This window comes from Schistocerca serialis, chromosome 10 (genome assembly GCF_023864345.2).
Source record: "Schistocerca serialis cubense isolate TAMUIC-IGC-003099 chromosome 10, iqSchSeri2.2, whole genome shotgun sequence".
Lineage (NCBI taxonomy): Eukaryota > Metazoa > Arthropoda > Insecta > Orthoptera > Acrididae > Schistocerca > Schistocerca serialis.
This window is the reverse complement of record NC_064647.1, coordinates 173,386,345-173,408,049: the sequence shown is the minus strand read 5'-3', so window position 1 is coordinate 173,408,049 and position 21,705 is coordinate 173,386,345. Positions and strand designations below refer to the sequence as shown.

The 21,705-nt window shown below is 42.7% G+C and overlaps 1 non-coding gene across 1 annotated transcript; it reads right to left on the bottom strand.

Moving 5' to 3' along the window:
* Window positions 1-16,899: 16,899 nt before the first annotated feature.
* Trnat-ugu (transfer RNA threonine (anticodon UGU)) lies at window positions 16,900-16,974 on the bottom strand. The gene has a single exon. It is a non-coding gene; the product is annotated as a tRNA-Thr (tRNA).
* Between the last annotated feature and the right edge of the window lie 4,731 nt (window positions 16,975-21,705).

The window sequence follows — 21,705 nt, the reverse complement described above, 5'->3', positions numbered from 1 at the left end:
ACACGCCATCTACAGCATGTAGTCGGAACCACATAGCATGGAATGCTGGTCAGCGCAGATGAATATTGAGGCAGTGGAGGAGAGTTGTGGCTGTGCAATGCACAATGCGCCATGGAAGAGACAGCCATTTTCGTGTTCCATACAGAAGGACAATACCATCAATTACAAAACAACGATGAGAGACGAGTTCTGTAACCAGTGCAAAGCATAGGGAATGTGGGATGACAGTTCGAAAGCAGGAAATTATCTGAATAGTTGGTGCAGCTTTACTGGGTGTAAGTGAAGGTATTTCTACTGATGACTGACGATGGCATACTGAACTACATTACATCAGTATTTAATTCATTTGCAGACTAATAGCTATTAGTACTAGTATGTTTTTAGGTTGGTTAGTACCTTCGAGTGCATGTGACAAGGGTGAGCCAATAATGCTTATTTTCTCCTGAGCAGCAGATCAGATATTGAACTGTTCACACGTGGTTAATCTAGACTCGCTGAGGTAGTCCACTTAGCTGTGCAGTTACGGCCATGCAGAAAACATCAGGTTGTAGCGGTGTGACCTGTTTGTGGGAAGACTATTAGACACAGAGAAAAAAGCAAGCAACACACTGATGTGCATATATATTAAGATACCACATACAAAATATCTCCACTCATGCCTGTTACACCCTACATAATGAAGTCCCCAGCGATCTGTCTGTCGCCATTCCATGTCATTGCAAATCCATCGCACGTCTTTGCAGAGGATTGTGAAACAAGATTTGAAGTTTTACAGTTTTAAGCAGTGAGTATAGCTCAACATTCACCAGGGGATAAAGAGAGAAGGTGCAGTTCCAGCACAACATCACTGGACAGAATTGACCAGGATCACGTATTTTTGACAAATCTTGTGATGTCAGATGAGGCAAACTTTCGCCTGAATGCGTTCGTCAGTAAGTAAAACTTCCGATATTACTCGGACACAAACCGGCAGCTCATTGATGGAAAGGTCCTGGTAGCCCGAACGTCGGCGTCTGGTGTGCTATCCACTGGACAGTCCATTGGAATCGTTGGTCCATATTTTTTTGAAAGACAACAATGGCCAACCAGTGACTGTCAATTCTGAGAGGTGCGTGACCATGGTCGACAATTTGCTCATTGCACAGCTGCAGGGACACTGCCGTCTAAGTGCGACATGGTTTCTGCATGATGAGGCTATGGATCATGAGACAGCACTTTCTTCATCGATGACTCGCACGACTGGGTGATATCGCACGTCCAGCGAGACCACATCTCCCAGCCTTTAATTTTTTTCTGCGAGGTCATCTCCAGAACAAAGTTGTTTTTCACGACAACTCCACAATACAGATGAAATGAAAGCCGATATCTGGGACGATACAGCGGCCATACCGTCAAGAAATGATTAAGTACGTAATGGGGAGATTCCGCTAATGTCTTTAACAATGCTGTTGTGACTTGGCAAGACAGCCAAGCCACTATGAGATAGCCGAAAGGCACGAGTTTAAGCTCACGCACGCTGGCGTGAGGTCTGGAACAGTTAAAGGAGTTGAGTCTAGTAAAAAAAGTACGTAGCTTCTGGAATACTTAACTTTAATTCATAATTGGTGAACATCGGTCTGACGGTACATGCATCACAAGATAAATAGCAAATGATAATGGCGCCTTGCTAGGTCGCAGCAAATGACGTAGCTGAAGGCTATGCTAACTATCGTCTCGGCAAATGAGAGCGTAATTTGTCAGTGAACCATCGCTAGCAAAGTCGGCTGTACAACTGGGGCGAGTGCTAGGAAGTGTCTCTAGACCTGCCGTGTGGCGGCGGTCGGTCTGCAATCACTGATAGTGGCGACACGCGGGTCCGACGTATACTACCGGACCGCGGCCGATTTAAAGGCTACCACCTAGCAAGTGTGGTGTCTGGCGGTGACACCACAAATGCATTGCCAATGATGAAAGCCAATTGTCATGTACGAGGGACATTCAGTAAGCAAGACAACACATATATTCTCAGTTAATTTTGATTCAAAAGAGGGGAATTTGTTGTGAGACATCGTGGGATATTCCCATTTGAGCCCCTATGGTTTCATGCCATCAAAATGGGATCTATAATTAAGGTGCGTTGGAGCCTGTGAGCTGTCACAGAGTTTCTTCTGACGGACAGCCAGAGCATTGCAAATACTCGCAGGCACTTTCAGAATGTCTGCGGATTCATGGCAGTCAGTGATTGAGTGAGACGTCTGGTGTGATCTGTTGGTAGTGCTGACAGACTTGTCCACCGGTTGGGGCACTCAAAGTTGTGTACCCATTGGGTTCCCCGCCGCCTAACATAAGACCATGAAGAGCAACGAAGGACCATCTGTGTGGAATTGCTTCTCCGTTTCGAGGCTGATAGCGACAATTTTTTGTCTCGAAACCTGGCAGAAAATCCAAAGAGATTCTGGTCGTATGTGAAGTATGTTAGCGGCAACAAACAATCAATACCTTCACTGTGCGATAGAAATGGATATACTATCAAAGACAGTGTTGCCAAAGCAGAGTTACTAAACACAGCATTACGAAATGCCTTCACAAAAGAAGACGAAGTAAATATTCCAAAATTCGAATCAAGAGCAGCCGCCTACATGAGTAACGTACAAGAAAATATCCTCAGAGTAGTGAAGCAACTTAAATCACTTAACAAAAGCAAGTCTTCCGGTCCAGACTGTATACCTATTAGGTTCCTTTCAGAGTATAGTGATGCATTAGCTCCATACTTGACAATCATATAGAACCGTTCGATCGACGAAAGATCCGTACCCAAAGAGTGGAAAGTTTCACAGGTCATATCAATATTAAAGAAAGGTAGTAGGAGTAATCCACTTAATTACAGGTCCATATCGTTAACGTCGATATGCAGCAGGATTCTGGAACATATATTGTGTTCGAACATTATGAATTACCTCGAAGAAAACGGCCTATTGACACACAGTTAACATGGGTTTAGAAAACATCGTTCTTGTGAAACACACCTAGCTCTTTATTCGCATGAAGTGTTGAGTACTACTGACAAGGAATTTCAGATGGATTCCATATTTCTGGATTTCCGGATTGCGTGCTTCTGGAATATCGTCTCAGTTATGTGACCGGATTTGTGACTTCCTGTCAGAGAGGTCACCGTTTGTAGTAAGTGACGCAAAGTCGTCGAGTGTGAAACAGAAGTGATTTCTGGCGTGCCCCAAGGTAGTGTTATAGGCCCTTTGTTGTTCCTTATCTATATAAATGATTTGGGACAGAATCTGAGCAGCCGTCTTCGGTTGTTTGTTGACGCCGCTGTCGTTTATCGACAAATAAGGTCATCAGAAGATGAAAACAAACTGCAAAACGATTTAGAAAAGATATCTGAATGGTGTTAAAATGGCAGTTGACCCTAAGTAACGAAAAGTGTGAGGTCATCAACATGAATACTAAAAGGAATCCGTTAAACTTCGGTTACACGATAAATCAGTCTAATCTAAAAGCTGTAAATTCAACTAAATACCTAGGAATTACAATTATGAACAACTTTAATTAGAAGGAACGCATAGAAAATGTTGTGAGGAAGGCTAACCAAAGACTGCGTTTTATTGGCACGACACTTAGGAAATGTAACACATTTACTAAGGAGACTGCCTACACTACGCTTGTCCGTCCTCTTTTAGAATACTGCTGCGCGGTGTAGGATCCTCAGCAGGTAGGACTGACGGAGTACATCGGAAAAGTTCGAAGAAAGTCAGCACGTTTTGTATTATCGCGAAATATGGGAAAGAGTGTCACTGAAATGATACAGGATTAGGGCTGGACATCATTAAAAGAAAGGTGTTATACGAGACTGCAATAATAGAGAATTGTGAAGGTGGTTCGATGAACGCTCTGCCAGGCACTTACATGTGATTTGCAGAGTATCCACGTAGATGTAGATGCAGAACATCGTCACAGCCAACGAATCTTGGGTTCATCACTTTGAATCGGAAGCAGAATGGAAAAACATGGAGTGGCGCCACATCACCTCTCCTCCAAAGAGAAAGTTCAAAACCGCGCCATCAGCCGGTGAAGTCGTGACGACGGTCTTCTGAGATTCTGAAGGGGCTGTTCTGTTCTCGTGGCGCAAGGATACAGTCGTAAATGTAGTGTGCTGTCCTTAGGACGCCGAAGAAACGACTTCAGCGTGGTCGTCGCCACAAAAATGCAAATGACCTTCTCCTTCTCTATGACAATGCCATCATACAAGCCTGGGTAGGTCACAAAACTTCACGGAACTGTTCTTTTCATCCATCTTGCACCCCGGATTTCGTGCCTTAGGATATGACATTACACAAAACGTCTCACGTGGACTTCAGATTTATATTCATAGTCTTTGATTACTCCGGCTCCTTACGGAAAACATTGGCATACTTAAATAACAAGTTACAAAGTTATTGTCGTTGGATATCATTTAGTACCTGTGATTCACTTAGTTTCTGCTCTACCATTTCGTATCTAACCTCAGTGTTCGCTTCTTGTTCACTATCAAATTTGTTTGTGAAATACAGAACTGGAAAGCATATTGTATTACGACATTTGACTCTGGTTTGTTTTTCTTACTTTCATCAGGTATTTTGACTAAATCAGTAGAAAAGATTTGATCCTTCACATAAAAGTGACATTTACCGTTACCTGTGTCAATCTGTGTGGAACTGCTTGCGCGTTACGAGGTTGATCGCGACAATTTTTTTGTCGTGAAACCTGGCAGAAAACGTGTCCACGCCACTAAGACAATTAACTATAGACATTTTCAATTTTTTGGTCCTGTCCTCCTCAGTTGCGCGTAATACTACGGTATGTTGATGATTTTCACTTATGGACCGTCTGACAGCAACTGAATGAAACACAATGTTAGTGCCATACGCGTTTCGCCTTTATTTTCTGCAAGGCATCATCAGTGGCCTGTAATATGTACATATGTTAGCTATTTTATTTACATTTTTGTCACTGTGCCTATAGGTTATAAACAGTTCTGGTGGTTGGTATTTCCTATTAAGTAGTAATGTTTTGAACTGTACTTACAGGTTGCGTAGACAGTTTCTTACATATTACGCTCCTGTTGCATTTTTGGTCTTGTTCTTCTTCCTATGAGCGCCAATTTGCTGTTTTTTCTGCATTCCACAGCACTATGCACTGAACGCTTTTTTTAATGCAATGTTTTGGTTTCTGTTGCCGACTGTCAAATGTTTTTGCCAGAGATCGAATATTACTGCCAAACTTATGAGTGTAACTATCGAAGTATCTGTGGTCTGTTCGTTGTTCGTGTATGCATTTGTGTATGTGCTTGTGTGTGTGTGTGTGTGTGTGTGTGTGTGTGTGTGTGTGTGTGTGTGTGTGTCATATTAATTTAATTTAATTTTATTTTTTTGTATTTAATTATTTATTTTTGTTTATGTCCTGTGTATGTGTGTGTGTGTTTTGGTGTGATATATATATATATATATATATATATATATATATATATATATATATATATAATTTTTTTTTTCCTTTGTGCTGTGTATGTGTGTCCGTCTGTATTTTGGTGTTATGCATAATTTATTTTTATTTTTTTTTTTTTTTTTAGGGGTCGGCTGTGTATGTGTGTGTGTGTGTGTGTGTGTGTGTGTGTGTGTGTGTATTTTGGTGTTGTATACTTTTCTTTTATGTTATCATTTCCTTTATTAATTGTAGTAAGGAGCCTGTGCTGATGTGTGTTTGTTCATTTATCACATGTTTGTTTTCTGCTATGGCTTTCTGGATGTGGAAGTTTTCTTGCATTTGTATAAGATGTTTGTCATGGTTGCTTATTCTCATTATTTTCATTTCTTGTTCCATGTTTGTAGGATGATGGTTGTAGTGTTTTAAATGCTCTGCAAATGTGGAATGGTTTGTTTCATACTTCCAACATCTGATATGTTCTTTGTATCTTGTTTCAAAATTCCTGTATGTCATGCCTATGTATACTGCATCACAACTTTGACATTCAAGTTTATATATTCCTGATTGTTGGAATTTGTCCCTCTTGGTAGCTGGCTGGCTTAGGTGTGATTGAAGGGTTTGCCCAGGCTTATATGCTATTTTGAAGCCCTGTCTCTTTAGGATGTTTGCAACTCTGTGTGTTAGTTTATGTGTGTAGGTCATGGTGTACCATCTGGTTCTTTTCTGTGTGGTGTTGTCATTGTGTGTGTTTGTTGAGTGTGTTTGTAAGTTTTCATCTTGTGAGTTCTTTTGTATTGTGGAAATGTTGTGTTTGTTTTTTATTTGTGTTTTTATTTTTTGATTGAGCCTGTGTACCACATGTGTGTCATACCCGTTGTTCCTAGCTATTTGTATGATCGTGTTCATTTCTTGTTCATAGTTTCTCTTACTGAGTGGGATTCTGTTTAATCTATGTAACATGTGTCTTAGTGCTGCAAATTTCTGGCTTTGGGGGTGGTTGGATGTGGAATGTATTATTGTGTCCGTGGCTGTTGGTTTTCTAAAGATGTTAAATGTATGTTTTCCATTTTCTTTTTTAATTGTAATGTCAAGAAAATTTATTTGATTTTCTTTTTCTTTTTCAAGTGTGAATTTTATGTTCTTATGAGCTTTGTTTATTTCTGAATGGAGTTCATCTATTTTTTCACTTGGCTCGTCTATCAAACAAATAATATCATCCACGTATCTGTACCAATATATGATTTTGAAACTTTCATTTGTGGTTATCTTATCAAATATCTGATTTTCAAGGTGACTGATGAAAATGTTTGCTAGTGTTCCTGATATTGGGGATCCCATGGGCAGTCCATCAGTTTGTAGATAATATTCTTCCTCAAACTGAAAGTAGTTTTGTTCAGTTGTCAGTCTGAGCATATCTGTTATTTCTTTTATTGCGTCTGTGGTGAGGTTGCTGTGGGATGAGAGATTTTGTTCTATGATTTCTATTGTTTCTGTGATAGGGATGGAGGTATACATATTTTCTATATCGAATGAAATCAGTGATGCTGTGTGTGGTACCTGTATGTTCTGTATATTTTCTATTAGGTTTCCTGTGTTTATCAGTGTTCTGTTGTTTTCTACTTTATAGTGTTTTGTAACTAACTTTTAGAGGTGTTTGGCTACGCGGTATGTTGGGGCTTTCTTGAAGTTGATAACAGGTCTCATTGGCATTCCGTCTTTATGTACTTTTGGTTGACTGCAGAGTGTTGGTGCTTGAGGATTTTTCTGCGTTAAGAAGTATTTTTGTTTGTCTGTGAGTGTGTGTTCAATGTTTTTCAGTGTTCGTTTCACATTTGCCTGGAATCGTGTAGTAGGATCTGACTTCAGTTTTTGTATTGCGTTGGTGTTTATGTATTCCTTGGTTTTTGTGATGTATTGCTCTTTATCCATGAGTACTGTTACATTTCCCTTGTCTGCTCTTGTTATTAATACGTTGTTGTTTGTTAACTTTTGTTTTAACCTTTTCATAGTAGCTGCTTCTGTTTGGTTGTTCTTATTGTGTGTCTGCTGTGTTTGTTTTATTATGCCTTTTATTTCTTCTTTTACTAGTTCTCTTGTCAGTCCTATGTTTATTTCACAATTATTTTGTTGTTCTTCATGGTTACTACATGAAATTAAGATGCTCTATTCGAAAAAACAGCACCTAAACATGATGCTCTATGAGACTCATCTAGAATTGGCAAAAAACGTAGGAAACGCCGCAGTTTTCATGGCACTAGTAGAAAAAACTGAGCACAACACATACATAGCAATGAAACATTTACAAAACAAACATAAACACAAGATAATGAAACTAACAGTAAAAAAGACGCAAAAATACATTTACATTTTAAATGTGAAACCACATGAACACCAACACTCATTCCATCCACGCTTAGTTAACCTAACAGAGACAGAACTACACGAAAACGAAAAAATGCTCTTGGAAAAAGGTTTGAAACACTGCACCAATAGCAAGGTGAACAATCAATACATAGAAAATCTCATAGTAGAAACCGAACACATCCTTACACGTGAAGAACAACAAAATAATTGTGAAATAAACATAGGACTGACAAGAGAACTAGTAAAAGAAGAAATAAAAGGCATAATAAAACAAACACAGCAGACACACAATAAGAACAACCAAACAGAAGCAGCTACTATGAAAAGGTTAAAACAAAAGTTAACAAACAACAACGTATTAATAACAAGAGCAGACAAGGGAAATGTAACAGTACTCATGGATAAAGAGCAATACATCACAAAAACCAAGGAATACATAAACACCAACGCAATACAAAAACTGAAGTCAGATCCTACTACACGATTCCAGGCAAATGTGAAACGAACACTGAAAAACATTGAACACACACTCACAGACAAACAAAAATACTTCTTAACGCAGAAAAATCCTCAAGCACCAACACTCCGCAGTCAACCAAAAGTACATAAAGACGGAATGCCAATGAGACCTGTTATCAACTTCAAGAAAGCCCCAACATACCGCGTAGCCAAACACCTCCAAAAGTTAGTTACAAAACACTATAAAGTAGAAAACAACAGAACACTGATAAACACAGGAAACCTAATAGAAAATATACAGAACATACAGGTACCACACACAGCATCACTGATTTCATTCGATATAGAAAATATGTATACCTCCATCCCTATCACAGAAACAATAGAAATCATAGAACAAAATCTCTCATCCCACAGCAACCTCACCACAGACGCAATAAAAGAAATAACAGATATGCTCAGACTGACAACTGAACAAAACTACTTTCAGTTTGAGGAAGAATATTATCTACAAACTGATGGACTGCCCATGGGATCCCCAATATCAGGAACACTAGCAAACATTTTCATCAGTCACCTTGAAAATCAGATATTTGATAAGATAACCACAAATGAAACTTTCAAAATCATATATTGGTACAGATACGTGGATGATATTATTTGTTTGATAGACGAGCCAAGTGAAAAAATAGATGAACTCCATTCAGAAATAAACAAAGCTCATAAGAACATAAAATTCACACTTGAAAAAGAAAAAGAAAATCAAATAAATTTTCTTGACATTACAATTAAAAAAGAAAATGGAAAACATACATTTAACATCTTTAGAAAACCAACAGCCACGGACACAATAATACATTCCACATCCAACCACCCCCAAAGCCAGAAATTTGCAGCACTAAGACACATGTTACATAGATTAAACAGAATCCCACTCAGTAAGAGAAACTATGAACAAGAAATGAACACGATCATACAAATAGCTAGGAACAACGGGTATGACACACATGTGGTACACAGGCTCAATCAAAAAATAAAAACACAAATAAAAAACAAACACAACATTTCCACAATACAAAAGATCTCACAAGATGAAAACTTACAAACACACTCAACAAACACACACAATGACAACACCACACAGAAAAGAACCAGATGGTACACCATGACCTACACAAATAAACTAACACACAGAGTTGCAAACATCCTAAAGAGACAGGGCTTCAAAATAGCATATAAGCCTGGGCAAACCCTTCAATCACACCTAAGCCAGCCAGCTACCAAGAGGGACAAATTCCAACAATCAGGAATATATAAACTTGAATGTCAAAGTTGTGATGCAGTATACATAGGCATGACATACAGGAATTTTGAAACAAGATACAAAGAACATATCAGATGTTGGAAGTATGAAACAAACCATTCCACATTTGCAGAGCATTTAAAACACTACAACCATCATCCTACAAACATGGAACAAGAAATGAAAATAATGAGAATAAGCAACCATGACAAACATCTTATACAAATGCAAGAAAACTTCCACATCCAGAAAGCCATAGCAGAAAACAAACATGTGATAAATGAACAAACACACATCAGCACAGGCTCCTTACTACAATTAATAAAGGAAATGATAACATAAAAGAAAAGTATACAACACCAAAATACACACACACACACACACACACACACACACACACAAGCACATACACAAATGCATACACGAACAACGAACAGACCACAGATACTTCGATAGTTACACTCATAAGTTTGGCAGTAATATTCGATCTCTGGCAAAAACATTTGACAGTCGGCAACAGAAACCAAAACATTGCATTAAAAAAAGCGTTCAGTGCATAGTGCTGTGGAATGCAGAAAAAACAGCAAATTGGCGCTCATAGGAAGAAGAACAAGACCAAAAATGCAACAGGAGCGTAATATGTAAGAAACTGTCTACGCAACCTGTAAGTACAGTTCAAAACATTACTACTTAATAGGAAATACCAACCACCAGAACTGTTTATAACCTATAGGCACAGTGACAAAAATGTAAATAAAATAGCTAACATATGTACATATTACAGGCCACTGATGATGCCTTGCAGAAAATAAAGGCGAAACGCGTATGGCACTAACATTGTGTTTCATTCAGTTGCTGTCAGACGGTCCATAAATGAAAATCATCAACATACCGTACAATTAACTATAGGTTTGTCAATTATAAGAAAGCTGCACTTCACTGTAAGATGTTCACTTTATAATGGAATAATTGCCTGACACTTAACCAATTTAGTCTTACTGCCTGTAGCAGTTTGTAACTTGCAATTTCGTACGGAAAATGTTGGCAACTGCCTCTCTTCTTCAATTCACAAAAAAAAAAAAGAAAAAATATTTTCATTAGGTTGGTAGTTGAACCTGTATCTAAAGTTAACTTTGTGTCAATGTTAAATATTTTCACCGTAATGATTGCTTGTACTTGTTCTTCCTTGACTTTATCTATTATATCTAACTCATGCTGATACAAATCATCCTTGACATCACCTCGTTTGTCAAATCTTGCAAAGCATGTTTGTAGTTCTGCCTTGCCCCAACTCCCTGAGAGGTTAATATAGCACTCCGTCTTCAAGCCACAAGTGGCCCATCGGGACCATCCGACCGCCGTGTCATCCTCAGGTGAGGATGCGGATAGGAGGGGCGTGTGGTCAGCACACCGCTCTCCCTGTCGTTATGATGGTTTTCTGTGACCGGAGCCGCTACTGTTCGGTCGAGTATCTCCTCAATTTGCATCACGAGGCTGAGTGCACCCCGAAAAATGGCAACAACGCATGGCGGCCTGGCTGGTCACCCATCCAAACGCCGGCCACGCCCGACAGCCCTTAACTTCGGTGATCTCACGGGAACCGGTGTATCAACTGCGGCAAGGCCGTTGCCCCTAGAGGTCAATAGCCTGGGGCTTAACTACGACCGGTTGGTGTTTTCCGCAGCCGTAGTGTGACTTAGTTAATTACCTGGAGAAATTTCAGTGAGTTGCACTGTGTGTGTACTTCGCCAATTTGTGTCGTTAGCTGCTGTGCAGTTATTTTGCTGCCCAAATGTCGGATGCGGTACAGCGTAAGGCATGGCATTGTTGCCGCGCATCGGGCACCGCTGCGGCTGACTGTTTCTATTCACATTCGGCATAGGGCCTTGTGATGGTGGATTGTATGTAATAAGCTCGTGCGTTGAAATTACCCCTGTTCTTTTGGAAATTTCTTTTAAATCATTTTTTTCCGTTCCCATTACTGTACTCATTACCTCTGGGTATGTAATTTCGCTGTTGTGTGTACCAAACTTGCTGTGTGTATAAATGAAGTTTTGCTGACTGATTTACATAATTATGTTGTTGTTGTGCCTGATTTTCTGTTGCTTTTTGCGGTACCGGTCTTTCCTCATAGATTAAGTCGATAGAATCAATGACTGACACGAAATATTCGGTGATGTACTCAGGCGTTGTGAGTAGTTTTTCTCTAACGTGCGATGGTAAACGACTTTCCAAAATTTTTAACACGTCTTCCTGTGATATTGGGTTCCTCCAGTAGCGTGTCTTGTTCAGATGTTTTTGGTTCAAATGGTTCAAATGGCTCTAAGCGCTATGGGACTTAACATCTGAGGTCATCAGTCCCCTAGACTTAGAACTACTTAAACCTAAATAACCTAGGGACATCACACACATCCATGCCCGAGGTAGGATTCGATCCTGCGACCGTAGCAGCAGCGCGGTTCAGGACTGAAGCGCCTACAACCGCTTGGCCACAGCGGCCGGCCTAGGTATTTTTCAAAGTACCTGAATAGTTCAGAATTGAACCATTCAGTCTTTCTTGCACTGCCTCAGACCAGTATTTGTCGAGGAAAACTCGTTCAAATTGGGTGTAAGTGGCACAACATACGGCCACTTTAGTTGCCCATAAGGGCACATCGCCCTGCATATATCACACGCAAATCTGATTTTCTGTGCTTCCGTCCAGTTGCGTGGAAATACATGATGAAAAGCACTACTAAATACTACGGGATTCATTTTTTTACATTCGATAGTGAAGGTAGGAAACCGTCGATGTCTCAGCAAACCGTCGTCTGCAAAAATAGTTGACAGGCTCGTGGCATTTTCGATCGTATTTATGATGTTGTTGTAGTTACCTGTAATTCCGGCTGGTAATTGTTTAGAAATTATACGCACACTGAGGATATCTGTGGGTGACATTCTTGTTAGTTTCGATGTGACATCGTTATTTACTAACACCCCAGTATCAGATACAATGGAGATCATAAGAGAGAATGTTGCTCCAGATGTTTGTGACTTAATTAAATATGTCTTCGCTCGAGCTATTTTAAGTACAATGGCGAATTCTATAAACAGGCTGATGGCCTTGCTATGGGTTCACCCATTTCGCCAGTTGCAGCTGACGTTTTTATAGAACATTTTGAGCAACAGGCGTTAAGTACTTCATCTCTAAAATCGCACATCGTCATCGTCCTTCTACACTCCTGGAAATGGAAAAAAGAACACATTGACACCGGTGTGTCAGACCCACCATACTTGCTCCGGACACTGCGAGAGGGCTGTACAAGCAATGATCACACGCACGGCACAGCGGACACACCAGGAACCGCGGTGTTGGCCGTCGAATGGCGCTAGCTGCGCAGCATTTGTGCACCGCCGCCGTCAGTGTCAGCCAGTTTGCCGTGGCATACGGAGCTCCATCGCAGTCTTTACCACTGGTAGCATTCCGCTACAGCGTGGACGTGAACCGTGTGTGCAGTTGACGGACTTTGAGCGAGGGCGTATAGTGGGCATGCGGGAGGCCGGGTGGACGTACCGCCGAATTGCTCAACACGTGGGGCGTGAGGTCTCCACAGTACATCGATATTGTCGCCAGTGGTCGGCGGAAGGTGCACGTGCCCGTCGACCTGGGACCGGACCGCAGCGACGCACGGATGCACGCCAAGACCGTAGGATCCTACGCAGTGCCGTAGGGGACCGCACCGCCACTTCCCAGCAAATTAGGGACACTGTTGCTCCTGGGGTATCGGCGAGGACCATTCGCAACCGTCTCCATGAAGCTGGGCTACGGTCCCGCACACCGTTAGGCCGTCTTCCGCTCACGCCACAACATCGTGCAGCCCGCCTCCAGTGGTGTCGCGACAGGCATGAATGGAGGGACGAATGGAGACGTGTCGTCTTCAGCGATGAGAGTCGCTTCTGCCTTGGTGCCAATGATGGTCGTATGCGTGTTTGGCGCCGTGCAGGTGACCGCCACAATCAGGACTGCATACGACCGAGGCACACAGGGCCAACACCCGGCATCATGGTGTGGGGAGCGATCTCCTACACTGGCCGTACACCACTGGTGATCGTCGAGGGGACACTGAATAGTGCACGGTACATCCAAACCGTCATCGAACCCATCGTTCTACCATTCCTAGACCGGCAAGGGAACTTGCTGTTCCAACAGGACAATGCACGTCCGCATGTATCCCGTGCCACCCAACGTGCTCTAGAAGGTGTAAGTCAACTACCCTGGCCAGCGAGATCTCCGGATCTGTCCCCCATTGAGCATGTTTGAGACTGGATGAAGCGTCGTCTCACGCGGTCTGCACGTCCAGCACGAACGCTGTTCCAACTGAGGCGCCAGGTGGAAATGGCATGGCAAGCCGTTCCACAGGACTACGTCCAGCATCTCTACGATCGTCTCCATGGGAGAATAGCAGCCTGCATTGCTGCGAAAGGTGGATATACACTGTACTAGTGCCGACATTGTGCATGTTCTGTTGCCTGTGTCTATGTGCCTGTGGTTCTGTCAGTGTGATCATGTGATGTATCTGACCCCAGGAATGTGTCAATAAAGTTTCCCCTTCCTGGGACAATGAATTCACGGTGTTCTTATTTCAATTTCCAGGAGTGTACATTCGAGAGAGTTAGACTGTGGCTGTCAAAACCATAAAAAACTGCACGACAAATGGAATGAGAAAATGTTTTCGTTTGTCTGCGCCTTACCGCGCATTCATAATTAACGTCTTTGCCAACCCTCTGTATACTCAGTATTTTTTTATATATAAGTCTTAATTTTACGCCACCCTGGGGGCCTTTCATCGTGTACTTATACAGTAGGAACTTCAATCATTGCGGCGTTGTGGTTAGCACATCTGCCTAGTGAGCAAGATACCCGAGTTCGAATCCTCGCCTTGGTACAAATCTTCATTCGTCACTTCAGTGTGCTTATATATATATATATACACTTACGCAGCAAAGAAACTGGTATAGGCACGCTTATTGAAATACACAGATATGTAAACAGGCAGAATACGGCGCTGCGATCGGCAACGCCTATATAAGACAAAGAGTGTCTGGCGCTGTTATTAGATCGGTTACTGCTGCTACAATGGTAGGTTATCAAGATTTAAGTGAATTTGAACGTGGTGATATAGTCGAAGCACGAGCGATGAGACACAGCGTCTCCGAGGTAGGGATTAAATAGAGATTTTCCGGTACGACCATTTCACGAGTGTACCGTGAATATCAGGAATCCGCTAAAACACCAAATCTACGACATCGCTGCAGCCGGAGAAAGATCCTGCAAGAACGGGACCAACGACGACTGAAGACAACCGTTCAGCGTGCCAGAAGTGCAACCCCTCCGCAAATTACTGCAGATTTCAATGCTGGGCTATCAACAAGTGTCAGCGTGCGAACCATTCAACGAAACATCATCGATTTGGGCTTTCGGAGCCGAAGGTCCACTCGTGTACCCTTGATGACTCCGCGACACGAAGCTTTACGTCTCGCTTGGGTCCGTCAACACCAACATTGGACTGTTGCTGTCTGGAAACGTGTTGACTGGTCGGTTGAGTCACGTTTCAAATTGTATCGCACGGATGGACGTGTACGGGTATGGAGAAAACCTCACGAATCCACGGACCCTGCAAGTCAGCAGGGGACTGCTGAAGCTGGTGGAGGCTCTGTAATGGTGTTGCTACAGAGTGGTTCCAGGAATATTCTTCTGAGTGTAAACACTTCCGCTGGCCACCAAACTCCCCAGACATGAGCATTATTGAGCTTATCTGGGATGCTTTGCATCGTGCGGTCCAGATGAGATCTTCACCTCCTCGTACTCTTACAGTTTTATGGACAGCCGTGCAGGATCCATGGTGTCAGTTTCCTCCAGCACTACTTAGCGGTCGAGTCGTGCCAGATCGTATTGCGGCACTGGCGCGTGCTCGTGGGGGCCCTACAAGACATTATTCTGGTGTACCAGCTTCTTTGGCTCTTCATAGAGACATCATAGGTGTTTGAGACTTAAAATGGTCTCTGGAACTATTGATTTCATTACATGTTTTTGGTCAGGCCTGAATGATAATAAACGTACAGCACACGAATGTTTATCAAACGTTTCAAATCACCTCAGACATATGAAGACGAGGATTTGCCAACCTCGACAAAACAGATCAAGGCAAGTGCAGGATGACTGAGAGAAACGGGGAATTTTGGATTTGTGTTGGCAGCTTCGGGCGACTGTTAACGTTGTGTGACGTACAGAACGCGCAACGTGCACTTGGCATCAAATCTTTTTACAAAAACAACAGTGTGGAGGCTACACATGCACAATTTCGCCATCTTTTCTATATCAAACGCCACGATCGCGTTTCAGCAGGACACTTATTCACACATGAATGCTGAATTTTCGAGGAAACCGGTTCAGCAATGGAAAAGAAATTTCCAGGTCATATGCGAACCGTTCGTTCACCGGACAATATAGAAGCTATTTCACGTGCTGTCATAGGAAGCTCACATAGTTCTGTCCAGCATCATGCATTGTCTTCACACTTGCGTAGTTCAAGGGCTTACATTGTTGTCCATACAGTGGTAGAGCGTTCAGAAAATGAAGCCCAACAATCACCTAATGTGACGACAGTTCTGTGAACAAATGCGTGAAAAGACAAACGACGACATTGAGTTTGTTAACAACCTGTAGGTCTCGCACGAACAGCTTTCCGACTACAGTCATAACGGATCGATACGTCGCGAGACTCGAAAGTTATGTTACGCATAAACTAGCAAACATTTCCACAAATTATTGACAGCGGCTGATTACAACAAAACGGTTCAACGCCACACACGCACAGCACGAATATCGATGACTGCTGTACACCAGTTGTTTGGCAACCGTGCAATTTCGAGAAATCGTGACATTACATGATCTCCCAGATCTCCTGGTACGTCAGGGGACGATATCTTCTTGTGGTGCTACCTTAAAAGCAAAATGGATCGCAGTCGACCGGCTGCAGCAGAAGAGTTGAAAGCTAAGATCCGAGAATCAGTTGCCAAAGTTCCTGTTCATATGTTACTTCGGACAATGCACGATTTATCTAAGAGATTGCATAAATTTTTGAGCGAAATTGGAGCTCAAGTGCAAGATAACGTTTTCAAGAGATACACAGTGCTCAAAAGAATTAAGGGAGTATGACTCTGGGCGTCTGCAGTACTACATTGAGCAATAGTTGAGGACTGAAATGATAATTAAATCAAGACCCTAAGCTGTCGACAGGTGCTGATATAGTTCAACAGGGACAGCTGAAAATGTTTGCCCTGACCGGGACTCGAACCCGGGATCTCCTGCTGACATGGCAGACGCTCTATCCATCTGAGCCACCGAGGGCACAGAGGATAGTGTGAGACCCACATTCCCAACCTTATGTCCACACACTACATTCGTAGTGCCCCTGCCCATTACACTCATTACTGGCGGCGCACAATCTTACCGAGTCCCGTAAGAGTATGGGCAATGAGTGTGCATCCAGCACAGAAGAAGAAAGTCAATGGCCGGATAGCGTTAACTATATGAAGATGGTACCTGTTCTTTCAGACATGTCCGAAAGAACAGATACCATCTTCATATAATTGAGGACTGGGTGTGTTACCAACTCATACTAGTATTTCTCTCAAATTAAGAACACGGTAGAACATTATTACATCCACGTTCACTTTCATAACAAGAACTGAGATGTCCGACAGGTGTCGAAAACAAAATGGAAAGAATTATTCACCCCGTTAGCCTGAGTGTTTTCATTGGACTTTGAGAGCTTGAATAACTTGTATGCCCTCAGTAAGTATCTTTGCATAAGTCTAAGGAGGTATACGTTCCCATTCTTCAATGCGAGCCCTTGAGAGTTCTTGAAGAGTCTGTGTTCGAACAGGACGACCGCGAAAACGTCTGTGAAGCATGTCCCGTATGATTTCGATGGGGATTAGGTCGGGATTCACCCCTGGACGTACCATTACTTCAATGTCCTTGCTTCGAAAGACATTCCTGGTGATGTCCACCGCATGGGCGCTGGCATTATTGGGCATGAGAACCGTATACAGTAGCCACCACATGATCTAACAAGTTCTGTTCGATGTACCGCCTGGTGGTAAGGCGACCATGGACAACGACAAGATCCGTACGGCTGTCAACACTGATACCTTCCCGCATCATCACAGAACGTTGACCGAAACTGTCTGTGTCTTGGAGAACATTTGGTACGTACCAAAAAAAAAAATTGTTCAAATGGCTCTGAGCACTATGGGACTTAACGTCTGACGTCATCAGTCCCCTAGAACTTTGAACTACTTAAACCTAACTAACCTAAGGACATCACACACATCCATGCCCGAGGCAGGATTCGTACCTGCGACCGTAGCGTGGTACGTACCGCTCACCATCGCGTTTCCATACACGAAAACGGGCACCGTCATGCATCAAAGTATATCTGGACTCGTCTCTGAGTAACATGTTTCGCCAGTGACGGAGTTGCCACTTGACATAGCAAAGGCAGAATTGGAGACGAGGTGTGACGTGTTGTGGTGTCAAGAGCGGTTCTTTAACAGGACGACTGCTTATTACTGTCCGATTGGTCACAGCGGCTACAGAGCCCATCTGAGATCGTCAAACAGAACTCGCGCGGTATCCGTACGACGCCGCATCGCAGACATGGCCAGCTATCGGTCTTCACTTGGTTTCGCAAAGCGTCGGCGACCTTGTCCACCTCGCAGAGCTATCTGCCTGTAGCGCGTCAACGACCCATGGATGACAAAATGGTTCAAATGACTCTGAGCACTATGGGACTTAGTATCTGAGGTGATCAGTCCCCTAGAACTTAGAACTTCTTAAACCTAACTAACCTAAGGACATCACACACAGCCATGCCCGAGGCAGGATTCGAACCTGCGACCGTAGCAGCCGCGCGGTTCCGGACTGAAGCGCCTAGAACCGCTCGGCCACATCGGCCGGCCCATGGATGACAGATGGGAGACATTAGCCGCAGCAACACGACATAAAGTCTGTCCTTGGATCAAACAGACTGCCCTTGCAACTTGCACTAGATGAAGATGTCGCAATGTGCTAGGTTGAATACAACGTTCACAAATGACAAATGCCATCTTTGTTCCTCAGTAGAAAACACTGGAACACCAGTGGTCACCTCCTAGTGAAGGGGTCATCTGTTACTGTAATGCATGACACAGTCAATAGATGGCGAATGATTTTAATTGTTGCCCACTGAGCTGGTACCGCTCGCTATTTAATTTTTTTGTTTTGTTTTTGAAATCACCCGCCATCTCAGTACTCGCCGCGATGTCAATATCGAGATGGGATTGAAGTCTCTGGTCGCCGCATATCTTTGGTGAGTAGACTTCCCGCTCGCCGCGAGGTAACAGAACGAGGAGAAATGGCATGGAGGTAAGAATAGAGGGAGACGCCGTGACGTCACAGCTGCGAAGCTATGTGAAACCGAGGGTAGCCATCTCAATCCGACCAAAACATTGCTGCTGTAAGCTTGTGTGCATAGGCTTGTCGCTCGCTTTTGGAAGGATTTTGCGCTATTATGGTGACTTGTGTGGTGTTCCGATGTACGAATCGTTCTGCCTGTGATGTGAAATCGAAGGGAATAACATTTCATGTGTAAGTTGTCTCGTTAAGTGTGATTTTACAACTTCATTGTGAACGAACGTGTGCTACGTCGGTACTTGTACTATAGCGTGTTTTTCTCCTGTATGATTTTAGATTTCCTAAAAATGAAAGTCGGAAAGCTCTGTGGGAGAATGCCGTGAGGAGGAAGAATTGGCGTGCGTCTAAATGGAGCACTATATGTTCTCAGCATTTCCGAGAAGAGGACATAGACCGAACTTCCCTTTCAACAGTAAGGCTCCGAGAAAATGCTGTACCATCAGTTTTTCCTACACACCCAAAACATTTGCAAAAGGTATGTTAATTCAAAGAATTAAATTCTTAGTTTTCAAGTTCACGTTTCAGTATAATACGTACGTATCGTCGATAATCGAAGCGTTGAGTAACTCACTTTGTCTTCATCTTGTACCAAATTAAAAGCTAACACTACATTAACTGGCGTAAAGTATAGGCCTAAACAAGACACTGTGTAGATTTGCTATTCTATGTACCGTATTTCAGTAAATATTGGTGGTAATGAACAGTGTTTCCCAGTAGTGTAACGTGACTGAAATGTCCCAGTACGTATTACAAACAAGATATATTTATGGGGCTTTGGAGGGAGGGTATAGCTAACTTAGTTTTCAGTTTCTATTATTTAGTTTGTGATACACGTTTATTACTGAATTAACAAAATTGTATCGTTTACATTGAAGGCTAGCTATTCGTAATATTACATTAAAAACTATTTTTAATCAGAAGAAATGCGGAATTTCGCCTTTACGAGATTTTATTTTAAACAAAAACTTTGAAACAACCAAGCTGATGACGTTACATGCGTATATGGTGCAATTAGCGACTGTAATACACGCAGCGGTATAGCACACTGGCAATGTTTTGGTCAGAGTGTCATGGCAGCTAGCCACGCCCCCATGGCTTCAAAACGTAGTACGGCTGGGATACGTAGCGCCATCTCCCCTTATTCTTACCTCCATGAGAAATGGGGTTGCGGGGAGTTATCTCTGAACGGTGTTTGAGGAGCGACGTCGGTGTCGGAGGGCATGACCGCTTGGTCGGTGGGCCCCGCAGAAGCAGTCGGTTGGGGACGGAACGCCGTGGGCTCGAAGATGCTAGTGTGAAGGGCCTGTGTTGCCCCGATGGCGGTCATCGTGTGGTCATTCAAGGGCTGACAAGTGGTTCTGCACTTGGAATCACGGCAAGTTTGGTGTATGAGGTGAACATAAGAATTCAAAAAAGATGCACGTTGGTGCCGCGTATATCAGACTTGTGAGTGGTGTAAGCTTTGCTTCGTTACTGCAGTCTCCAGTTAGGCCGCTGCTTGGGAGGAGAGCGTTGATGTCGGCATTGCCATCTATTTAGCTGCTTTAAAGGAAATTACTTTTTTGGATCGAAGGTGGACCCAAGCGAGGGACCTAATCATTGCTTGTCTTATTAAGAAACCCTAGTCGGCCACCAGCGTGTTAAACTCTGTTATCTGTAGCTATAACGAGCAATTTGACACTGTGGGAGTGAACTTTGGAGGTCTGTTAAGTGTTTGTAGTAATGGAAAGATTGACTGTGGAACTTTTCATTCGGACACTCATGAATTGTGCTAATTGCAGTTCACTTCTTATGGTATTTTAGGGTTCTACTTGTCGCGGCGAAATAGCATATTACTATTTTCATAATTTAGCTTGGAACGTCATTCTGCGGTGTGGTGCGGCCCTCACAAGAGTCCGAAATATTTTCTTACTGCCTTTGCTGAGGTTACCTTGTAACAGTTGTTGATTTGTCTCTTGACTACCCCACCGTACTGCTGTCTGGTGCAGTGCGGTATAGTGGAAGTGTTCAGTAGTACCGCATCTACTCCGTCGCCCGTTTCAAGATTTGCTGGCCGCATCCATATCGACGTATAATCCCAGTATGTAATTTGTAAGTTGGTTGCGCCCTGTTAACGTTTTGTACATCGTGGAAAATCTTTCCCGTGTTGCATGTGATCCTGAAGGAGAGCACGGTGCACAACAGCGCATGACCACTACGAAATCAAAAAGATACGTATCGTATATTTTTTTAACGGATGTAACCACTGAGCTTAAGAATTGATTTGTGTGTTTTTTTTATTTCTTTTGAAAGGAAAAGATCTACGCACATGGTTAATTATTACATCGATGCTTGATTATTTGTCGTATGTCGTTGGGTGCAGTATGCATCACATGCAGGGAGATTTATGGCGTAAGGTGTTTAAAAGTAAGGAAAGTGTTTTGTGATACGGTGCGAATCGCACAGGCTACGAGGCTTGAGTGTACGTTGATAGTAATCAGATTTTATTGCATTTAAGTTGTTGTTTGATAAAAAAAATTTGTGATCAATATTTTATTGGCTTTAGAGATCTCAGTAAAATTTTGGTATTGCCATGTGGCGTTAGAATCTTTTTTTAACCCTGCATTATGCAGTTTGTATTTTT